Source organism: Protomyctophum bolini (assembly GCF_963924005.1).
Source record: "Protomyctophum bolini genome assembly, chromosome: 6".
NCBI classification, from domain to species: Eukaryota; Metazoa; Chordata; class Actinopteri; order Myctophiformes; family Myctophidae; genus Protomyctophum; species Protomyctophum bolini.
In genome coordinates, this window is record NC_137867.1 from 48822826 (window position 1) to 48837775 (window position 14950).

The window sequence follows — 14950 nt, forward strand, 5'->3', positions numbered from 1 at the left end:
AGAATGAGAGGTCTGCTCTGGTCATTAAGGTCCACGGAATGAGAGGTCTGCTCTGGTCATTAAGGTCCACAGAATGAGAGGTCTGCTCTGGTCATTAAGGTCCACAGAATGAGAGGTCTGCTCTGGTCACTAAGGTCCACAGAATGAGAGGTCTGCTCTGGTCACTAAGGTCCACAGAATGAGAGGTCTGCTCTGGTCACTAAGGTCCACAGAATGAGAGGTCTGCTCTGGTCATTAAGGTCCACAGAATGAGAGGTCTGCTCTGGTCATTAAGGTCCACAGAATGAGAGGTCTGCTCTGGTCACTAAGGTCCACAGAATGAGAGGTCTGCTCTGGTCACTAAGGTCCACAGAATGAGAGGTCTGCTCTGGTCATTAAGGTCCACAGAATGAGAGGTCTGCTCTGGTCATTAAGGTCCACAGAATGAGAGGTCTGCTCTGGTCACTAAGGTCCACAGAATGAGAGGTCTGCTCTGGTCATTAAGGTCCACAGAATGAGAGGTCTGCTCTGGTCATTAAGGTCCACAGAATGAGAGGTCTGCTCTGGTCACTAAGGTCCACAGAATGAGAGGTCTGCTCTGGTCACTAAGGTCCAAAGAATGAGAGGTCTGCTCTGGTCACTAAGGTCCACAGAATGAGAGGTCTGCTCTGGTCATTAAGGTCCACAGAATGAGAGGTCTGCTCTGGTCATTAAGGTCCACAGAATGAGAGGTCTGCTCTGGTCACTAAGGTCCACAGAATGAGAGGTCTGCTCTGGTCACTAAGGTCCACAGAATGAGAGGTCTGCTCTGTTCACTAAGGTCCACAGAATGAGAGGTCTGCTCTGGTCATTAAGGTCCACAGAATGAGAGGTCTGCTCTGGTCATTAAGGTCCACAGAATGAGAGGTCTGCTCTGGTCACTAAGGTCCACAGAATGAGAGGTCTGCTCTGGTCACTAAGGTCCACAGAATGAGAGGTCTGCTCTGGTCATTAAGGTCCACAGAATGAGAGGTCTGCTCTGGTCATTAAGGTCCACAGAATGAGAGGTCTGCTCTGGTCACTAAGGTCCACAGAATGAGAGGTCTGCTCTGGTCATTAAGGTCCACAGAATGAGAGGTCTGCTCTGGTCATTAAGGTCCACAGAATGAGAGGTCTGCTCTGGTCACTAAGGTCCACAGAATGAGAGGTCTGCTCTGGTCACTAAGGTCCACAGAATGAGAGGCCTGCACTTGCTAAAATGTGCCCAAATGTGCTGACCTCATCACATTTGTGATGACGGCTTTGGCCGTTTTTAGCCCAATGGGTGTTTTTCGTGCAAAACTTGCTAATTCCTCTCTCTCTCTCTCTCTCTCTCAGCCTAGCTGGTATAATCATTTGATATGCTGGAGACATAGCTGGTATAATCATTTGATATGCTGGAGACATAGCTGGTATAATCATTTGATATGCTGGAGACATAGCTGGTATAATCATTTGATATGCTGGAGACATAGCTGGTATAATCATTTGATATGCTGGAGACATAGCTGGTATAATCATTTGATATGCTGGAGACATAGCTGGTATAATCATTTGATATGCTGGAGACATAGCTGGTATAATCATTTGAACACCCACTGGTGAGTTCTGGCACTAATAGTTGTATCTGTGGCTGAGTGAGTGCGAGGAAAGTGTCGTCCTATCATCATAATGTTTGATATGACACGGTTCGAGTGTTACTGTATACAGTAGAGCTTGTATTGTGCAGACAGACACAGTGCAGAGTGTTTTAGTTTGTCACGGCGCGCGTGTGTATGATATAAACATGAACTAATATGGACTTGAAGACTGACACAGCTGGGCTGCTGAGCCCTTTGGGCGGCAGCGTCATCATCGCCCATGTCCTGCACTTAAAGAGTTTATGTTATTAGAGACGGCACCCGGAGGAAACCCTGACGCGAAATGGCCGAATTTCGTGTTGCAGCGCTGGGGCCAAACACATGAACGCGCTGGTCCGTTGACTATCACTGCACACCTTCATGGAGACACGTGAACGCTGAACGCGTGCAATGATATAGTCAACGGCCAGCGCGTTCATGTGTTTGGTTTGCTGTGTTTGATCTCGCCAAAACAAAGCGGGTGCCTATGGGCTATAGTTCCACACATCGGAACTATCCCATTGAGACAAAGTGGGGTGCTGTGGGCTATAGTTCCACACATTGGAACTATCCCATTGAGACAAAGCGGGTTGCCTATGGGCTATTGTTCCAAACATTGGAACTATCCCATTGAGACAAAGCGGGGGGTGCCTATGGGCTATAGTTCCAAACATTGGAACTATCCCATTGAGACAAAGAGGGGTGCCTATGGGCTATAGTTCCAAACATTGGAACTATCCCATTGAGACAAAGCGGGTTGCCTATGGGCTATAGTTCCAAACATTGGAACTATCCCATTGAGACAAAGCGGGGTGCCTATGGGCTATAGTTCCACACATTGGAACTATCCCATTGAGACAAAGCGGGGTGCCTAGTCTGGGCTATAGTTCCACACATTGGAACTATCCCATTGAGACAAAGAGGGGTGCCTATGGGCTATAGTTCCAAACATTGGAACTATCCCATTGAGACAAAGAGGGGTGCCTATGGGCTATAGTTCCAAACATTGGAACTATCCCATTGAGACAAAGCGGGTCCCTATATGGGCTATAGTTCCACACATTGGAACTATCCCATTGAGACAAAGCGGGGTGCCTATGGGCTAGAGTTCCACACATTGGAACTATCCCATTGAGACAAAGCGGGGTGCCTATGGGCTAGAGTTCCACACATTGGAACTATCCCATTGAGACAAAGCGGGGTGCCTATGGGCTATAGTTCCAAACATTGGAACTATCCCATTGAGACAAAGCGGGGTGCCTATGGGCTATAGTTCCACACATTGGAACTATCACATTGAGACAAAGCGGGGTGCCTATGGGCTGTAGTTCCACACATTGGAACTATCACATTGAGACAAAGCAGGGTGCTATGGGCTATAGTTCCACACATTGGAACTATCCCATTGAGACAAAGCGGGGTGCCTATGGGCTATAGTTCCACACATTGGAACTATCACATTGAGACAAAGCGGGGTGCTATGGGCTATAGTTCCACACATTGGAACTATCCCATTGAGACAAAGCGGGGGGTGCCTATGGGCTATAGTTCCACACATTGGAACTATCCCATTGAGACAAAGCGGGGTGCTATGGGCTATAGTTCCACACATTGGAACTATCCCATTGAGACAAAGCGGGGTGCTATGGGCTATAGTTCCACACATTGGAACTATCCCATTGAGACAAAGCGGGGTGCCTATGGGCTATAGTTCCAAACATTGGAACTATCCCATTGAGACAAAGCGGGGTGCTATGGGCTATAGTTCCACACATTGGAACTATCCCATTGAGACAAAGTGGGGTGCCTATGGGCTATAGTTCCACACATTGGAACTACCCCATTGAGACAAAGCGGGGTGCCTATGGGCTATAGTTCCACACATTGGAACTATCCCATTGAGACAAAGCGGGGTGCCTATGGGCTATAGTTCCACACATTGGAACTATCCCATTGAGACAAAGTGGGGTGCCTATGGGCTATAGTTCCAAACATTGGAACTATCCCATTGAGACAAAGCGGGGTGCCTATGGGCTATAGTTCCACACATTGGAACTATCCCATTGAGATAGAATGAGCACTTCCGCATTCCATTGTTACAAAACTTACAATGGGGGAGTCAACGCTAGTGTCGCCACTCTCTTATCACTGAGTGAAAAGAGGAGTTAATGGTGCAACTATGGGCACTAGATTTGCCTGAAGTTTAGCGGGCATATATATATACAGTAATATACAGTAATATACGGTAATGATACAGGTGTGATGGTACAACTCGGGAGTTTACCAGAGTTTGTTGGAAAGTTTAACGGGAGTTTCCTGTAAATACAACACATCCGTATTCCATGTTTTTCTTTGCACAGTGTAAAATTACTATTCCACTCGGGGTCTTACATAACACTGTATACACCCACAATAGTAATGCATGTACTGTATTAACCCCTCGAGTATATCTGACTGAACTAACTCTGCAAGCTAAGTGAAAATACCTCCATGTTCCTCTGCTTACGTACTTGCCACTACTCCGCACGTGCGCGCGCGCGCACACACCACACACACACACACACGCACACGCACATGCACATGCACACGCACACGCACACACAAACACGCACACGCACACGCCACTGCACTGCAGGATCTGGCCGGTCTTCACACACTCTGGCACACACACACACACACACACACGCACAGCTGCAGAAAGCCTGTGGTGTGCCTGGCTGGCCTGGTCATTATGGAAAATGTGTGGGAGCAGAAATCGGGTCTTTCTCACTGGCTTTTTTTTTTATTTTATTTTTTTTACTTTTTTCAATGTGAGTTCTGAGAAATAGTGTCGCGCTGCGACGCGTTGTGGGCTTGTAGATCGGCTATTTTCAGCACGCAACCAAGTGTAAAATGACTTATACTGGATCTCTTGTCCACTATAGTCCCTTCCTAACATTTTAGTCTATGTAGTTTTTATTTGTTGACAAAATCGACAGTATATTTAGTCACAGTTTTAGTCATCATATACATGTACGTAGCCTATAGTTTTCATTTAGTTTCCATTTAGTTTTCGTCAGTGGAAAAAAATATATAGTCGACAAACATTTTTCGTCATAGTTTTAGTCGACGAAAACAACACTGCAATAGACATAGACACACATGTAGCCTAGCGGTCCACATAGACACACATGGAGCCTAGCGGTCCACAGTGGTTGGTCTTGTGTTGCAACAAACATGCTGACTGAGTAACAAACACATGAGGTCATTATTTTATTTAACAGATAAACAGTTATACGCTATATAAAGAATGTTCCTGAACTGCAGCCTCACTCCCAATCTTCCGCCGTAGTCTGAAAACACACCTTTTCAGACTCCACCATGGCCCCGTAGCACTTACCCCGCCCCCCTTAGATAGCACTTTATGTAGACTTAGATAGCATTTGTGACCAGATTTGACTGAGAGACTGCCATCGCGCAAATTCCAGCCCTTGAGGAAAAATAATTGGGGAACCCTGATGGAGGCCAATGTGAAAAGGGTGGCATTTCTTCTCACGCCTTGGCGAATGGATGATTTGAGGCATTTTGTTCCAAAAACGTGTGTTTTGCAAAGATCCACCTGTTGGTGGCGCTATATCAGGCCAATGTGAAAAGGGTGGGATATATATTCCCTCGGCCTAAGTAGGAAAGTCTGTGAAAGATTTCACATAAATTGCACGCTTGCGTTCGTGATTTGTTAGGCTTTTTGTTCAAAACGGGCCAATCCTGCAAACTTTGAAAGCCGCAACGTTAGCCGATCAGGACGGAATCTGAAATATGGGACGGATCCGTCTTGAACACGTGACTGTAGAGATACAGTGTAACGACTTGATCCGTCTTGAACACGTGACTGTAGGGATACAGTGTAACGACTTGATCCGTCTGGAACACGTGACTGTAGAGATACAGTGTAACGACTTGATCCGTCTTGAACACATGACTGTAGAGATACAGTGTAACGACTTGATCCGTCTTGAACACGTGACTGTAGAGATACAGTGTAACGACTTGATCCGTCTTGAACACGTGACTGTAGAGATACAGTGTAACGACTTGATCCGTCTTGAACACGTGACTGTAGAGATACAGTGTAACGACTTGATCCGTCTTGAACACATGACTGTAGAGATACAGTGTAACGACTTGATCCGTCTTGAACACGTGACTGTAGAGATACAGTGTAACGACTTGATCCGTCTTGAACACGTGACTGTAGAGATACAGTGTAACGACTTGATCCGTCTTGAACACGTGACTGTAGAGATACAGTGTAACGACTTGATCCGTCTGGAACACGTGACTGTAGAGATACAGTGTAACGACTTGATCCGTCTTGAACACGTGACTGTAGAGATACAGTGTAACGACTTGATCCGTCTTGAACACGTGACTGTAGAGATACAGTGTAACGACTTGATCCGTCTTGAACACGTGACTGTAGAGATACAGTGTAACGACTTGATCCGTCTTGAACACGTGACTGTAGGGATACAGTGTAACGACTTGCGGGATCTTTGGACAGAATCTAGAGGAATAATATCCAGATTCTGTGTTACAAAAGTCGGCCTCCAAATTTGGGGCAGAGTTTAATCGTTGGCATCCAGGGAGTGTTTGATATGCTGTACTGGTGATTCATCCAGGGAGTGTTTGATATGCTGTACTGGTGATTCATCCAGGGAGTGTTTGATATGCTGTACTGGTGATTCATCCAGGGAGTGTTTGATATGCTGTACTGGTGATTCATCCAGGGAGTGTTTGATTGCAAACGCAGTGAGCACTTACTATGAGACCTAGCAGATCATGTCTGTCTGTGTGTGTGTGTGTCTGTGTGTGTGTCTGTCCCGCTATCCAAATATGGAGTGTGTTGCATCAGCAATCACTCAGCTCCATATATGGGCACAAAAGGGGCCAGGTCCACTCAGCTCCATATATGGGCACAAAAGGGGCCAGGTCCACATATACAGTAACAGCGGGACAGACACACAGACAGACAGACAGACAGACAGACAGACAGACAGACAGACAGACAGACATGATCTGCAGGGTCTCAGCTGCGTTCGCTTCCCGCGTTTGCGCGTCTTACTAGTATGCTGTACTGGTGATTCGGGGGATTCCTGAGCCCTGTGTGTGTTGCATCACTCTGTCTGTGTTTACTTATCAATTATGTTTTCCATTCATGCAAAGGCACGCACGCACGCACGCACGCACGCACGGGGCCTTTCAGCTCTGCATCAGAGAAATGTCTACCCAAAGGTCCCAATAAAAAAGTGTTTTTATTATTAAAACAGCTTCTGAGTGTTGTTGTCCCAACGTTGCGTAACACACATGAGAGGATGTGCGATGATAAGAGAGCCCCTCACTTCACACAGGTGTGATTTGTTTTCGACATTTCTGTCCAATGAAGTAACGAACAATTCAATCAATCAATGATCATGTTTTTGCCAGTATACATGTATGTACTGTACATACATACAGTAAACATATAATACTATCAATGTGGTTATATATATATATAACGTCATTTTATACAGATGACTGATTCTATTTGCATATCATATCTTTATACACAGAGTACCAGTGGCGTGCACATTTAGAGGGGCAGGCTGGGCTCAAGTGGAAAAAAAAGGGCACCTATATAGCACGTGGAACCTGCCGGTTGCCTTAATAACCCATTCTGACCTGAGATCAGATTCTATGAATGTTCTTCTACATCCATCCAGTTTTCTGAAAAAGCTATGTTTCTAAATGTCAGTCGTTCTTTTTTGTTTGTTTTTCAAAAAACAGCAGACCTACAAGCTCGTAGCGCGCCACTCGGTGGCGCGCTACGAGCTTGTAGATCTGCTATTTTTCAATAGCTAAAGCATAACATGATGCTAACACCAAAAGGGGGTTCCCGCCCTAGCTTTTTTTCTTCTCTCAAAAAGGGCACATTGCCAAATTTGTATTTATACACAGATGACTGATTCTATTTGCATATGCGCTTGTTTAGCTGGAAACGGACAAACATGGAAGCAAATATTTAGCCGCCTAATGGCAGGTGATGTCACTTTGTGATGCGTTTGTGTTGAACTGGAATGAGGCTAATAATACAACATGTCTCAGCACCGGTCACGTGCTCATAGCAGAGATAGACCGCTACGTGTAGCCCAGGGGAGGCAGTCAGACACATATTCTGTGAAGCCACTGAGGAAATCGGGACTTCCTGAAAGTTCATATAATGGCCTGTTGTGGCGCTGTCTGCCATTGGACCAAAAAAAAACCCATATCTCCATAGAAGTCCATGTATTTGGGCCCAACTTCACCTAGACTGTATTACCTTAATAAACATGGTCATGAATACTCTCTGCTTCCAGTCACTATAGTTTAAAGTCTCATTTCTAATGTCATAATATTCTTTTTGGAAAATTATGGTCCCATTCATTTAAAAAAAAATGACCATAAAGTCGCGTATGTTCTGAGGGGCGTGGCTACCGTTACAGTCTATGATCGGGATTCCCCCTCCCACTCGAGTCAAAATAAAAACCAACGGAGAAGAAGGGGGGGAAGTCCCGCCTCGTTGTCTGGGCCAGCCAATGGGCCAGCTGGGCCCAAACGGATCTAGAAAGATGGCGATGTACACAAGGAAGGACTGACAGGCTTCATTTTACGTTCATGTTAGACCCGGGGAACGCTTTGTCCATATTCTTTACAGTCTATGGTGTAGCTATAACGTAAATGGAAAATGGCACATATATAAAGTGCCTTACATAGATTGTGCATTACACACGCACACACACACACACACACACACACACACACACACACACACACACACACACACACACACATTTAGCCCAAGGAGTGTTTTTCTTTTGAGTGGTGCAACCACTCCAAGGAACAGCAATGTCCGTGTTCACCTGTATTATCTGAGTACCAGTAGGGGCGCTGTTGTGCCAGAAACAGAGAGAGAGAGACAGACAGTGCTGCACTGTTCATGCCTGCTAATGAGAGAGAGAGAGAGAGGGAGAGAGGAGGGGAGAGAGAGAGAGAGGGGAGTTGCAACACTCAGTTCACACAGGTGTGATTTTTTGTGCAAAACTAATGCTTGGAATGGGTTCAGGATGACAAAAACCCCCCTAGTTTGAAACGTATAATGAAATGTACAACATTTTGCTGGTTGTTGATGGAACCGCAACTTTCAGCAGCTGTCAAAAATTCCCCTAGGGTGGCTGAATATTGACCAATGTTATAGTAGACACCTTTACAAACACATTGATGACTATAGATATGTTAGTAGACACCTTTACACACACATTGGTGACTATAGATATGTTAGTAGACACCTTTACACACACATTGGTGACTATAGATATGTTAGTAGACACCTTTACAAACACATTGATGACTATAGATATGTTAGTAGACACCTTTACACACACATTGGTGACTATAGATATGTTAGTAGACACCTTTACAAACACATTGATGACTATAGATATGTTAGTAGACACCTTTACACACACATTGGTGACTATAGATATGTTAGTAGACACCTTTACACACACATTGATGACTATAGATATGTTAGTAGACACCTTTACAAACACATTGATGACTATAGATATGTTAGTAGACACCTTTACACACACATTGGTGACTATAGATATGTTAGTAGACACCTTTACAAACACATTGATGACTATAGATATGTTAGTAGACACCTTTACACACACATTGGTGACTATAGATATGTTAGTAGACACCTTTACACACACATTGGTGACTATAGATATGTTAGTAGACACCTTTACACACATTGGTGACTATAGATATGTTAGTAGACACCTTTACAAACACATTGGTGACTATAGATATGTTAGTAGACACCTTTACACACACATTGGTGACTATAGATATGTTAGTAGACACCTTTACAAACACATTGATGACTATAGATATGTTAGTAGACACCTTTACACACACATTGGTGACTATAGATATGTTAGTAGACACCTTTACACACACATTGATGACTATAGATATGTTAGTAGACCCCTTTACACACACATTGGGGACTATAGATATGTTAGTAGACACCTTTACACACACATTGGTGACTATAGATATGTTAGTAGACACCTTTACACACACATTGGTGACTATAGATATGTTAGTAGACACCTTTACACACACATTGGTGACTATAGATATGTTAGTAGACCCCTTTACACACACATTGGTGACTATAGATATGTTAGTAGACACCTTTACACACACATTGGTGACTATAGATATGTTAGTAGACACCTTTACACACACATTGGTGACTATAGATATGTTAGTAGACACCTTTACACACATTGGTGACTATAGATATGTTAGTAGACACCTTTACAAACACATTGGTGACTATAGATATGTTAGTAGACACCTTTACAAACACATTGGTGACTATAGATATGTTAGTAGACACCTTTACACACACATTGGTGACTATAGATATGTTAGTAGACACCTTTACAAACACATTGGTGACTATAGATATGTTAGTAGACACCTTTACACACACATTGGTGACTATAGATATGTTAGTAGACACCTTTACACACACATTGGTGACTATAGATATGTTAGTAGACACCTTTACACACACATTGGTGACTATAGATATGTTAGTAGACACCTTTACACACACATTGGTGACTATAGATATGTTAGTAGACACCTTTACACACACATTGGTGACTATAGATATGTTAGTAGACACCTTTACAAACACATTGGTGACTATAGATATGTTAGTAGACACCTTTACACACACATTGGTGACTATAGATATGTTAGTAGACACCTTTACACACACATTGGTGACTATAGATATGTTAGTAGACACCTTTACACACACATTGGTGACTATAGATATGTTAGTAGACACCTTTACAAACACATTGGTGACTATAGATATGTTAGTAGACACCTTTACACACACATTGGTGACTATAGATATGTTAGTAGACACCTTTACACACACATTGGTGACTATAGATATGTTAGTAGAAACCTTTACACACACATTGGTGACTATAGATATGTTAGTAGACACCTTTACACACACATTGGTGACTATAGATATGTTAGTAGACACCTTTACACACACATTGGTGACTATAGATATGTTAGTAGACACCTTTACAAACACATTGACTATAGATATGTTAGTAGACACCTTTACAAACACATTGACTATAGATATGTTAGTAGACACCTTTACAAACACATTGACTATAGATATGTTAGTAGACACCTTTACAAACACATTGGTGACTATAGATATGTTAGTAGACACCTTTACACACACATTGGTGACTATAGATATGTTAGTAGACACCTTTACAAACACATTGGTGACAATAGATATGTTAGTAGACACCTTTACACACACATTGATGACTATAGATATGTTAGTAGACACCTTTACAGACACATTGACTATAGATATGTTAGTAGACACCTTTACACACACATTGGTGACTATAGATATGTTAGTAGACACCTTTACACACACATTGGTGACTATAGATATGTTAGTAGACACCTTTACAAACACATTGGTGACTATAGATATGTTAGTAGACACCTTTACAAACACATTGGTGACTATAGATATGTTAGTAGACACCTTTACACACACATTGGTGACTATAGATATGTTAGTAGACACCTTTACACACACATTGGTGACTATAGATATGTTAGTAGACACCTTTACACACACATTGGTGACTATAGATATGTTAGTAGACACCTTCACACACACAATGATGACTATAGATATGTTAGTAGACACCTTTACAGACACATTGATGACTATAGATATGTTAGTAGACACCTTTACAGACACATTGACTATAGATATGTTAGTAGACCCCTTTACACACACATTGGTGACTATAGATATGTTAGTAGACACCTTTACAAACACATTGGTGACAATAGATATGTTAGTAGACACCTTTACACACACATTGATGACTATAGATATGTTAGTAGACACCTTTACAGACACATTGACTATAGATATGTTAGTAGACACCTTTACACACACATTGGTGACTATAGATATGTTAGTAGACACCTTTACACACACATTGGTGACTATAGATATGTTAGTAGACACCTTTACACACACATTGGTGACTATAGATATGTTAGTAGACACCTTTACAAACACATTGGTGACAATAGATATGTTAGTAGACACCTTTACACACACATTGGTGACTATAGATATGTTAGTAGACACCTTTACAAACACATTGGTGACTATAGATATGTTAGTAGAAACCTTTACAAACACATTGACTATAGATATGTTAGTAGACACCTTTACACACACATTGGTGACTATAGATATGTTAGTAGACACCTTTACACACACATTGGTGACTATAGATATGTTAGTAGACACCTTTACACACACATTGATGACTATAGATATGTTAGTAGACACCTTTACACACACATTGGTGACTATAGATATGTTAGTAGACACCTTTACACACACATTGGTGACTATAGATATGTTAGTAGACACCTTTACACACACATTGGTGACTATAGATATGTTAGTAGACACCTTTACACACACATTGGTGACTATAGATATGTTAGTAGACACCTTTACAAACACATTGGTGACTATAGATATGTTAGTAGACACCTTTACACACACATTGGTGACTATAGATATGTTAGTAGACACCTTTACACACACATTGGTGACTATAGATATGTTAGTAGACACCTTTACACACACATTGGTGACTATAGATATGTTAGTAGACACCTTTACACACACATTGGTGACTATAGATATGTTAGTAGACACCTTTACACACACATTGGTGACTATAGATATGTTAGTAGACACCTTTACACACACATTGGTGACTATAGATATGTTAGTAGACACCTTTACACACACATTGGTGACTATAGATATGTTAGTAGACACCTTTACACACACATTGGTGACTATAGATATGTTAGTAGACACCTTTACACACACATTGGTGACTATAGATATGTTAGTAGACACCTTTACACACACATTGGTGGAGAGAGTTCTCAGTAAGAAATGCATTCCCAGAAGTTATTAATATCCCTGACTAAGTGTGTTGCTGCTCTGCGTATAATATCTTTGAAAGGAAATGATCTCACGAGTGTGGAAGCTTTCCAGATCCTTCCGGGAGATCTTTCCACTGTCTGGAAGCGTGCACTAACAGTCCATGCGGGGACAGTACGTACGTCAATAACTACAGTGCATAATTTACCTGAGTATATACTGTACTGCCTATAGATAGATTTCTTTATTTTTGTGTCATGCACCAAAGGCGCCCAGCCCACATGGGCTTACAGGACACACCATATCATTGCTTTTTTTTTTTTTTTTTACATAAACAAAACATTCTGCCTTATTTCCCACGCCCTGCATAAAAAGTCTGCCAAAGCAAAAGTACCTTTCCTAAAACAAAATTCCAGTTTTTCATAGTCCTCCAACCAGAAAAAGTCAGCACAGATGGTTGTCACTTTACAAAATAATTAATTAATTCTTCATATAATGGGCAGTAAAACAAAAGATGAATTTCATTTTCAATTTCTTTTAAATCACAAACTATAGACAGACTCTGTCCTCCTCAGGAGTACCAAATGAATCTACCCGTTTCTAAAGCTAACGGTAAGGTCCCAGAATGCAGCTGTGCACAAAAAGATCTCTGACTTTTGGATATATTCTGTGTAACATAAGGATCAGGGCCATAGTTATTTTTAATAAGACGATATGTTCTTAGTTTTGGTTTGTACCATAATTCAACAGCCCAACTCTCCTTATACCCAAGGAACATACCTATACTTCCTAATTTGTTATAGTCAACCCATAAGGGCCGATTCATACTCTGTAGAGCCGAAATGATTTCGGCTCGTCAGAAATGTTCAGTAGCACCGAAGAGACGACTTTAGGACCGTTTCTGTCTTGGAAAATGAGTCCCACAACTCAAGCAGAGCTCATTATGTAACTCCAGTCGTTCTGCAGAACGCTGTTCAAATATATACACACAAACAAAAAGATAATGCAAGGTTTATAGGAACAATCACGAGGAATTTGCATTTGGTGTAATTTCAAAGGAAAACGTTAGACAAGCCTATATTACAACAGGCGGTCTTTGATGAGCTGTTCCAAACAGCTGTTCAGATGTTCACTGATGCGTGTGAGGAGAAGTGGAGAAGTTGAACTCAACGCCTGCAGGTCAATGTCTGGTCACAGACACACAACAGACACACTACAGAACCACAGACACACAACAGAACCACAACAGAACCACAGACACACAACATAACTACAGACACACAACAGAACCACAACAGAACCACAGACACACAACAGAACCACAACAGAACCACAGACACACAACAGAACCACAGACACACAACAGACACACAACAGAACCACAGACACACAACAGAACCACAACAGAACCACAGACACACAACAGAACCACAGACACACAACAGACACACTACAGAACCACAGACACACAACAGAACCACAGACACACAACAGACACACAACATAACTACAGACACACAACAGTACCACAGACACACAACAGAACCACAACAGAACCACAGACACACAACAGAACCACAACAGAACCACAGACACACAACAGACACACAACAGAACCACAGACACACAACAGACACACAACAGAACTACGTGGGGGACTAAATTATTTTCGCTCCTATGCCACCAAAATGTGGAACGCCCTACCAACAGTCATTAAGACATGTGAATCCCTTGACTCCTTCAAAACCTCTCTCCAAAGGGCACCTATACGGACGGCTGCAACTCGAAACTGGCCCCCGTAGAATCTGAATCCCCCCCCCCCTTTCCCCCTCACTGTATAATAATGTTTCTTTTCCCTTTTTGCTTCCTTTATGATGAATTCCTCTTCTGTTCTTTATATAGAAGTGTCTATTTGTACGTCTCTAAATGTTTTGATGAATTGAACATGGTGGAATGCTTAATTGGGTCGTCCACTCACAGTTAACAGTCTCTGTATTGAGTTTGTGCTTAAAATGTACTGTAATTCTGCAAACTTAATACATATTTCAATCAATCAATCAAAAACGTCTAGCCAATAAGGAGCTTTTGCACAAAATAACACCTGGACCTTTTTGATGGGGACGTAACGACTACAAAGAAAGGGAAGAAAGCCTTTTAGTATGGAATTCTCCTTTAACCGGCCACGTAGGGGAGTTAGATTGGGACTTCTGGG

The 14950-nt window shown here is 42.2% G+C and overlaps 1 protein-coding gene across 1 annotated transcript in view; it reads right to left on the reverse strand.

Moving 5' to 3' along the window:
- The window catches only part of LOC308317076 (tenascin-like), a gene marked incomplete at its 5' end in the record, with an annotated part of 105910 nt that overhangs the window by 90401 nt on the left and 559 nt on the right, over positions 1–14950 (reverse strand). The gene's annotated exons all lie outside the window — the stretch shown is intronic.